Source organism: Melitaea cinxia, chromosome 26 (assembly GCF_905220565.1).
Source record: "Melitaea cinxia chromosome 26, ilMelCinx1.1, whole genome shotgun sequence".
Lineage (NCBI taxonomy): Eukaryota > Metazoa > Arthropoda > Insecta > Lepidoptera > Nymphalidae > Melitaea > Melitaea cinxia.
Genome location: NC_059419.1, coordinates 11,022,453 through 11,033,805, shown reverse-complemented (window position 1 = coordinate 11,033,805; position 11,353 = coordinate 11,022,453).

The window sequence follows — 11,353 nt, the reverse complement described above, 5'->3', positions numbered from 1 at the left end:
TCTTGATGGTTGCATTTACTGTATCGATTTACAGTAGCGTAGCGAGGAGGGGGGGGCATGCCTCATATACTATACACCAAGGGGCGCCAATTCTCCGCAAAACGAAAAATTGCTGGACATATGATATGAAATAATAGTGGTTTTGAAATACACAGGCCGAAGACGGTCAGCAGCGTCTTCGATGCGACAAAGCCAGTACTGCGGTCACCAACCCGCCTGCCCAGCGTGGTGACTATGGGCAAAACACATGAGTTCACGTTATTTTTAGCGTAAACTTGTGGAGGCCTATGTCCAGCAGTGGACTGTATAGGCTGTAATGATGATGATGATGATAATGATGTATGATATGGTTTTCTGATATGGGAGGGGGCTAAAAAGTTATTGTGCCCCGGGCGTGAGTTAAGCTCGCTACGTCACTGGTGATTTAATATTGTATACTAGCTGTATCCTGCTGTTTTACCTGCGTTAATTTGATGAAAAAACGTACTTATATCTCATAATTGTATGCTTTGGTATTCTTCGGTAAATGGAATATCCAATACAAAAATAATTTTTCAATTCGAACCAATAGTTCCTGAGATTAGCGCGTTTAAATAAACGTTTCAGATTTATAACGTTTTAATTATTTATTTTAAAAAAAAGTAGAAAGTTCTTGATTCGATTGTATTTTTCATCTGTTACCTCATAACTTTTCAGACATCCCGGTTTTACGCAATTTTTTTTCATCCATCCTACACCGGCAATCTTACCCGGGAATAGTGGGGATACCGGGAACTGATGGCCCAAAATTAAGGCACGAACACGTGTTTCCACACATCTTTATCAACTATGTAATCCTGCACCGAATGTTAGTCTAAACTAATATTATAAAGCTGAAGGAACTACTGATTCGAATCGAAAATTTTTTTTTGTGTTGGATAGCCAATTTACCGACGAAGGCTAAAGGATATTTTTTCCTCAAATAAACGCGTTTGAAACCGTGGAGCACACCTAATCATAAATATAGTAATTTTTCTTGAATCTTTACTGATACATGAGAAACTGACTTAGGAAATCAGTATGGTTGAAGTTGTTAGCTTAAGAGGTCTCACGATTGCAAGCGATTCGGGTTTAAGTGTTTCATAAAACTTTATATATTTTATTGACCTCGTGATTTGGGGAACGGAATAAAATCTTCTGACGAGGTCAAACCGGTCACCTTTTTGAACTTGGCTTTCTTGTCTCAGCGTAATTGTGGATTTACGACTGTCTGCTGATTAAACGAATACAAAAAAAAAACTATACTTGTTTATCTAAGATTTTTTTGCTCGTATAAAGTGTGTTGTATTAGTCTGAGAAGTGTGCTTTTATTATTGACATGTTATTTTGGAATAAGTGTCTGTAAAAGATGCCTTCAAATACTCTTTGTGTTTTCAAATATATGCTTTGTTATAAACATGATTCAATTTTAAGAAAACAGTTTATTTTGACGATTTGACGATCTCGTTATTTCACGCTTAATATGGTTGACGATCTTTAAAAAAATCGACAATAACTTGATTGAGTCTTCGTACTATTATTAATGAGGCGCTGCTATCGGATTTTGTTAGTCCTAATACATTCCTGTGTATATTTGAAAAAAAAATATCCGTATTTCTTTAGAATATTAAACTCAAAAACAAAACAAATATCCATACGACAAATAAAAATATTAACTCATTTTGGGAGAATCGTTGAAATATACCAATTTATCAATGTTGTTTTAAAACACAGTTCATATATATATATATATATATATATATATATACAGACATATTTTTTAAATATACATTTAATTATATTTTATTTAAAGAGTACACTAAGAGTATTGGGCAGTTTCTCGCCGATTCATCTCCGCAGAATCTACATTCCGAATCGGTGGTAGTTTCATTTTTAACAATAATTTAAATTTAAATTTGTAAGAATGACGATTTGAATGTGATTTTGAAGTATGTTTGAATTAAGCTATTTATATTTAGATTTTGTTTATACGCGCATATTTTTGAAGTTATAATTCTTTTGGCACATTAGGGAAATATGATGAGCGTAAATTTTTACAATGCAAGCATACCGTCACAAACAAACTGACAGCCTGAAGTTAACTATTCAATGAAGAAGAAGTTAGCTACGTGAGATTAGCTAGCCACAAACTTATATTATTAGAGTTTGTTTTTGTAAGGATAGGGTTTTTGTAAAAGATGGCGATACGAAATTGGGTGAGTTAGCTAGTTTATTACATAATTATGTATTTTTTTATGGCTCACCTGACTATAGAAACCAACACCAGAAGCATCGCAAGTGCGTTGCCTCCCCTCCAGGAACTCTGGTCACCTTACTCACCACAGGAACACAACACTGCTTGAAAGCAGTATTATTTTGCTGTGATCTTCTGTAAGATCGAGGTACTTCCCCAGTCGGGCTGCTCCAGATTTGAGCAGGATAATTTCCTGCTGTGCCCTACCTCAGTTAAATATTCTTATAGACCTATATATCCTCCCGCATATAGCCTTAAATTATATATACTTATATGTATAGTAAGCGGTCATTGCAAACAAATAAAAAAATATATCATTTTTAATTGTGATTAGATAATAGTGAATATGTCATGACGTGTATAATGGCCGCTAAATCTCTCGAATGCGAACGAACGGGTTATTAAAATGTTAGCGGTGATTTAGTACGACGGATTGTTACTTTTTTGGCTCTTAGTTATAAGTTTGAATTTAAAAATTATATTCATTTAATTATGTCTTTTAACCAACTTCAGAAAGGAGGAGGTTACTCAGTTCGACTGTATATGTTTTTTTTTATGTATGTTCGCGGATAGCTTCGTCGTTTGTGAACCGATTTTGCTGATTTTTTTTTTGTTAGAAAGGGTGGTATCGTGATAAGGAAACCAGGATCTGATGGTGGCATCCCAGAGAAATCGAGGGGAACCGAAAATCGTAGTGGTGACTAATGCGTTTGTTAATGTTTCCGTCTACCTACGTTGTATTACTTGTCGATGTAATTGAAGTCGATTTATTTCGTTTGCTAGCGAACACAATTATGGAAGTAAAACTTCTTTAGGTAGATACGCTCAACTTGGGTAGTAAATTCGTTAATGCGTGACGAATGCATTACGAAAAGTGTGATTGGGCAACGCGAACGGAAAATTAGAGGGAGATATAAGTTAGTGAAGATAGAAATAGAGGGAGTTACGTTTCGTAACTTTTACTTCAGTCGTGTGGTCTAAAGTACATTCGGTTTTTTATAATAAATCGTGTTTCGTTTCACAATCTTGGTCAAGTAAATATACATATAAATAAACTAGCTGACTCGGCAGACGTTGATTTGCCGCTAAACACTATTTAAAAATAGGGGTTGAAATTTAGGGGTAAAAATTTAGGATTGTATGTATTTTTCAACGCCAAATCATAATAAAATAAATAATTTATAATGAATATAAATAAAAATTTACAAAAAAAATTAGGAGTGGACTGTCCTTAACATTTAGGGGGATGAAAAATAGATGTTGACCTACCCAATATGCACACAAAATTTCATGAGAATCGGTCAAGCCATTTCGGAGGAGTTTAACTACAAACACAGCGACTCGATAATTTTATATATTAGTTAAGAAGATGAAAGCAGACAATTTAAATATTGTTCGTAAAGTTTTAAATTATCAAACGCTGTGGTTTAGTGGTTGCTTGAAGGCGTCTAAACGCCAGCGGTTTACGGATTAGACTTCTACTCGGGATGGATATTTGTATTTGCATAAATATTTCTTGATATGTGGTTACGGCTATGAAGAATATAGCCACCCCCTCTCTTCCCGTGGCTGTCGTAAGAGGCGACTAAGGGATAACACAGTTCCACTACCACCTTGTGACGTAATAAGCCGACCGATGGCGGGATAACCATCCAACTACTGGCAATGAAATACACAGGCCATAGACGGGCAGCACAGCGTCTTCGGTGCGACAAAGCCAGCCCTGCGGTCACCAACCCGCCTGCCAAGCGTGGTGACTATGGGTAACACAAATGAATTCACACCATTTTTGGCGTGAACTTGTATGGCCTATGTCCGGCAATGGACTGTGATTGACTAAAATGATGAAATATTTCTTCCCATTTCGGATGTCTATCCTTGTGGGTCGCACCATCGTGCCCCGGATAGCACGTTGCACTGTCTGTCCCAGATGTCATCATACACCTGATAAGGATCGAGCGATGATACGAATATAAGAGAAAGAAAATATAGAAAACAGAATCCAGATAATCATGTCTTACTTTAAGCAGGAACTAGTATATCCAATAGTAACCGCCATCAACAATTTTATGTCCTATAACCTAAAGCAAAAATTTTTAACAATAATTTACGACCACAATACCGCCAGTAAAATATGGAGTCTTATCCATTCGATTCATAATCAGAATTATGACCATCTTTACTATAGCTATAGTTTGTTTTCGAATCCATTAAATCCACAATAATATTGCTTAATTGTATGGCAGAGTCATATAAGATAGGGTTGGCGAGATCAGAAAAGTATGTAGAAAAAAAATTTGTAATTCGAAATTTTTACGACCAGCTTATCGTAACCGCGATGATAGTATTTTTTAAACATAACGTCAATTTGCATATTTATACAGTTACATCTCGTGGTATGGCACGGTTATTTATGATTGCAACATTCTAAAATTCGATGCCAAAATTGCTAACTGGCGATAAATAATTTAAATGGTAACGTCGAGAAGTAAAAAGACGATTTAAATTTTAATGAAAAAAATTACAGTGTTACGAGGTAATAACATCAATGTCTAAACACATGTTTTTAAATAATAAAAAATACGTTAATATTAGTTCGGTGGCAGCCCTAGCGGAAGGGTAGTTTTAAAAAGATAGTACTTGCGCTCTGCCACCCATTGGCAAGCTCCCCGGCCAATGTACGTACGGTTTTCGTTTATTTTTAACGAAAAACTTAAAACTGTTGACCGATTTGGCATAACACTGAATGGTTTGTGGCTTAATATATTATTTTTTATTTATATTTTTATGTGGATATAACAAGGCATTTAGCATTTGCAAAGTGGCTTTTAACATACAACGTATTTAATCTATGTTACTCTCTCTTCCTCTCTCTCTAGTCGGTCTCGATACATATAGTAACGATTTGCATTACGAATTTGTTCGTGTATTTGTGTGTACCGATTTCGAGTATTTGTTGCATTGTGTTAAAGTGTTATTCTGTTAAATGTACGTAGGTGTACGCGTAGTCTTGCCTTGATTATCGTTTGCCACGATTGTACGTATAATGTGAATGTATTACGTGATTATTTGTACATAGAATGGGACATTCCTTATTATATAATGTTTGAAAAATCGTGTAATGTTTTTAGACTCTTTGACATAAATATTACCATGGGTACCTACTTCTCACTTGTGGCCATAGGAATTCTTCTTTTATATATCAAAGAAAAAAAAATTACCGTTTTTGTATGTCTGTCTTTTATGTATTTTGGTTGTGAAAAAGTTAAAAATGTTCATTTTCATTCATGTAAGTGAATCCATTCTTATTTTCATTATTTCTTAGTTAGGCTATGTTTTCTACGTTTTTTCTATTTACGCGTTTGACATTTGCACTGATCTTTATAAACATCAGCCTTTTTTGACATTATTCCTTCGCTTATAAAGATTAAAAATTTTATTAAATTATTTTATGGACTAGCACGCTGGCGTGTGACCATGGTGATCATGACGCTTTCTGCGCCGGGCGATAAGGGTTTGATTCCCCCTCTAAGTCTGCATATAACATACGTATTATTGGTGTGTATACACACGAATTAAATTGATTATCTTAGGAACAGACGATCATGTGTGTTAAAGAACTATTTATTTGCTTTCCAAGTTCATTTATTATAGCCTTCCTAATGAAAAGTTCGTGTAATTTGAGTCGAAGTGCTTAAAGGATAAAAATTAGTAAGGTTTTAGTGGAGCTTAGACTTTTTATTAGTTCCCTAGGTCAAAGATCGAGTTACAGTGAAGCCTTTCAATGAAGCAGCCATTAAGTATGGCTTAGAGCCCTAAAAGAACCAGCTCGCTCATGCGTTAGGTCCTTTAGACTAGCTCTAAGGATTAATAGGTACTAAGTCGATCCTGAACACTTTCTTGGGTTTTGTAGTTTCATTGTCATTTGTTAGTAAGTATCACCTGAGTTTGTATGTGAAAATCTTATTTGAGTAAAAAAACGTAATTATTACTAATAAAATAAGCCATCCCTGCGGTCACCAACCCGCCTGCCCAGTGTGGTGACTATGGGCAAAACACATGAGTTTGCGCTATTTTTGGCGTGAACTTGTGGAGGCCTGTGTCCAGCAGTGGACTGTGATAGGCTGAAATGATGATGATGATGATGAATGAATAAAATAAATAAATATTTACAATTTTTTTTTCTTTTGAATTTAAAAAAGTTAAAGGTACAATTTTGGTACTGCTTCATATATATCTACTAGCTGTGCTCGCGACTTCGTCCGCGTGGAATAGTGACTTTACATTTTCAACGTGATTCTTTAAATTGGCAAAACTTTTTTATTTATGAATCGATTGACATGAAACAAACGCTAAATGTTAAGCTTAGCTTGCCACAATATAATAGTAAAAACCACATCTAAATCAGATAAGTCGTTTCTGAGATTAGTATTATTAATCTCAGAACGGCTAATCTCAAACAGACAAAAATTCTGACAAGCATTGTTTTGGGTGCTTTTTTGCGTTGATAAAGGTCCCAATAATATTTTTTCATATTTATCTTAAATGTACAGCGGCCCGCTAAATATTTATTATATATTTTGATTAGTATACTTTAAATTATTTCAATAAGATATAGAAATTTAAAATATGCTTCTTTTTAAAAATTGAATACATCTAAAATATTCTATAAGTATAGTGTGATGAAATTAAACACCTTTTCTGACTGAGTGATTCTTTAATTATAGTATATGAATAAGTCATTAAATTGATTGGATATACAATATATGATTAAGTAACCAATGACAGAGCTCGTGCTCGCGTCAAATCCAGCAACCAGAATGAATCCTCCGTTCCTTCCTCTAGCTTACCAACAAATTATCCATCACAATGTAATCGATTCCCATAGGTTTAAATGAGAATGAATTTAGTTACCAGATTCTTACAATATTTAATAGTAAAATTAAAAATAATCATAAGTTTTAATGAAATAATAGCTTATCGTAAATTACAATTAAATTAATAAAAATCACAACAATAGAGTATATTGAATATTTATTATTTAACAAGTACGTTTTCCTAAACGTAAAACTGTTAGTTTAGTGATGATCACAGCTAAATAATCCTGTTCGAAAGAAGTCTTGGCTTCTTGCGACGATTGAGGTAGCTAGAGCTACTGGAAAGGGGCAGGTATAGTATCAGCTACGTGCTTACTAGGCTTCTGGTGTTCCAGGCGTTTGTAGGTTACATTGTTTTTTTTTATCCAACTAGGTCCGCAAACAAGCGTACGGTTCACCTGATGGTAAGCGATTACCGTAGCTTATAGACGTTTGCACCACCATAAGAAACCAACTATTTGTTTTTACAACCCTAAAACCGATGTCAATACAGCGCATTCGGAGAAATTCGGGCTATCTCGCTAATCACAGGAACGCAACACCGCTTGAAAATGGTATTATTTCATCATCATCATTACAGCCTATACAGTCCACTGCTGGCCATAGGCCTCCACAAGTTTACGCCAAAAATAACGTGAACTCATGTGTTTTGCCCATAGTCACTACGCTGGGCAGGCGAGTTGGTGACCGCAGTACTGGCTTTGTCGCACCGAAGACGCTGCTGCCCGTCTTCGGCCTGTGTATTTCAAAGCCAGCAATTGGATGGTTATCCCGCCATCGGTCGGCTTCTTAAGTTCCTGGTGGTTGTGGAACCTTGTTATCCCTTAGTCGCCTCTTACGACACCTACGGGAAGAAAGGGGATGGCTAAATTCTTTAGTGCCGTAGCCACACAGCACATTATTTATTAGGTATTATTTAGCTGTGATCTTCTGTAAGGTCGAGGTACTTCCTCAGTCCAGCTGATCCAGATTTTGAGCAAAGTATTTCCTGCTTTACAGCGTCTTAGGTGCGACAAAGCCAGCCCTGCGGTCACCAACCCGCCTGTCCAGTGTGGTGACTATGGGCAAAACACATGAGTTTTCTTATTTCTGTATTTTGGTTGAGAATAAGTTAAAAATGTTCATTTTCATTTATGTAGATCAATCCGGCCCGCTGGACCGACGATCAACGTAAGATTACCGGTGTAGGCTGGATGAGGATTGCCGAAAATCGGAATGTCTGGCGCGAACTTGGAAAGGCCTATGTGCAGCAGTGGACTGTGATAGGCTGAAGTGATGATGATGGTGATTTTCTGCTTTGATTTATCTCAACTACTTCTATTAATCCCTACTAATATTATAAATGTGAAATGTGTTTTATTAAAAAAATTTAGTGTGAGCGAAGCCGCGGGTAAAAGCTAGTTCACTATAAAAACAATTCCACTTCTTAAGTCGGTTAAACAGTTTCAACTTCAGGAACGATTCCTATACTAATCTTAGATAACTCGACTTCATGCATAATTTCAAAGTCAAATTATATTATGCAAATGCAGTATATATGAAAAGCGTGAAGGCGAAATGGTTTGAATTACTAACGTGTATTGTTTTATTTTTAACAGACTTTAAAAAGATCTCAATCCGACTGTTTTGTGTATCTATGTTACCTTATAACTTTTTACTATGTGCACTCATTTGATTTCTTTTTGTTGCTAGTTATGTGGTTCCATTTAAATTTGATTGAATTTTGATGAGGACTTTTTGAATTGTACCCAGTAAGTGTATTTAATAGACTTTTTGATCGACTACCTTCGTCGTATTATTGATGTAATTGAAGTCGGTTTTTTACTTATCATACAGTATTTAAACTTTAATTTTATGCACTAATTCTCTATTAATATTGATAATATTTTTATTTCTTTCTTATTGATGACGTGAAATGGGTTAGTAACGCTTATGGCGGTCCTAATGTTGCAAGATTATTCGCCACCAAAGTAATAAAAAATATAATAATATTTCTCATATAAAACAATATAAGTATAGCAGTGTATTATTATCATTGGATTATTTAAGTATTACGATTGCTGAGATAGGAACAGATATACAGTACAGTGGAGACATACGAGGGTAATGATCCTTCACGGAACGATGGGTTTGTGGGGCACGAGACCATTCGCTAAGTACGTCCATCATAAAGTTTTTACAATTAATTAAACTGATAGCTAAGGTTTATGGAATGTTTCTTTTTTTTTTTTTATGTCATTAGGTCGGCAAACAAGCGTACGGCTCACCTGATGGTAAGCGATTACCGTAGCCTATAGACACCTGCAACACCAGAAGCATCGCAAGCGCGTTGCCGACCCAATCCCCAATCCCCCAGGAGCTCTGGTCACCTTACTCACCAACAGGAACACAATACTGCTTGAAAACAGTATTATTTTGCTGTGATCTTCTGTAAGGTCGAGGTACTACCCCAGTCGGGCTGCTCCATATTTTGAGCAGGAAATTCCTGCTGTTCATTTATAAAATAACTAGCTGACCCCGATGATGATAATATTATTGACCCCCTTTAATCCCCCCCCCCCCTGTAACTTAGGGTTATGAGAAATAGATGTTAGTCCAGCCATTTCAGAGGAGTATGGTAACTAATATTGTGACACGAGAATTGACTAGCTAGTTAGTAGCTAGTTACAGACAGTGAAGTACAATGGGCGGACTTATGGCTAATTAGTCATTTCTTCCAGACAACCCAAACATAAAAACGAAACTTATTATTAAAATTGGGTAGCTGGTGTATAATAGAGATGTATAATAAACTTACCTACAAATGTCTACATTCTAATACTTATAGAATATACATAAATAAATAAAAAGAAGAATAAAAATATAATACACATTGTATCATACACTAATAAAGTACGCAATCAAGTTAAATAATAAAAATAATATCAAGTTAAAGAATCGTTATTGATTGTTTCCTAATTTTCTCATTTCCTGCGCGATTTTTTTTTAATTTTTCAGTCTAAAAATATTTTCTATAAAGCTAAAAAAAACTAGCCTTGTCGTTCTCGAGTTTCAAGATTAGCAAGCCATTTAGAGATTGATAGTTGTTTATCAATTAATAGTAGTTTGCAATTTTGTCTGCGTGTTTAATAATAATAATAATAATAATCTTTATTGCCATGAAAGACAGTGAACTTATTTCTAACGGCATCTGCACTAAGCACAGCTTGTATGTTTGCTTGTTGTGTTTGTTTGTAACTAAAACATTACCTGGGGACCCTTGAGTGTGAAGAGAGAGAATGAGTGTGAGCTGGTGAATGCGTGACGAAAGCGTTACGAAAATTGTGATCGAGTGAGGTGAATTTTAGAGGGAGACATAAGTTAGTGAAGATAGAAAGAGAGAAAGTTACGTTTCGTATATTACTGTAGGAGCTAAGCTTCAGTCGTGTGGTCTAAACCACACTCGTCTTTTTCCTTTGATGTATTTTAAAAACCATTCACCAAAAAGTTAATACTTTTTTTTCATTTCTGCGCATTTATTATGCATTATAAAAACTGTAACTAGTAAAATATAATAAACATAAAAATGTGTACCTCTAAACATTTTTTCTTTGGATTAACATTTGCTAAGAATTGTTACAAAATATTTACGAAACAATTTTTTTACAACAGGACAGATTGGATCCTCATTATAAGTTCGTTAATGCCTCCGTCATGAATATAGCCACCCCTCTCTTCCCGTGGGTGTCGTAAGCGGCGATTAAGGGATAACACAGTTCCGCTACTACCTTGGAACTTAAAAAGCCGACTGGTGGCGGAATAACCATCCAACTGCTGGCTTTGAAATACACAGGCCGAAGACGGGCAGTAGTGTCTTCGGTGCGACAAAGCCTGCCCAGCGTGGTGACTATGGGCAAAACACAGGAGCTCTCGCCATTTTTGGCGTGAACTTGTGGAGGCCTATGTCCAGCAGTGGACTGTATAGGCTGTAATGATGATGATGGTTATAACGCATTATTTTGTATATAAATATTAGCTACACGTAAATCGCTGTACACACTGCACAAAAACGCAATAAAAACACACCATAAGCAACATAGCAATATAAAGACATTATTGTTTATAAACGTTTTTATTGTTGCGTTATAAAATTTTATTGACCATGTTTGTGTCACATATCGATGTCTGAGGTAATAAAGATACCCAAAAACACATATGTAGTTAT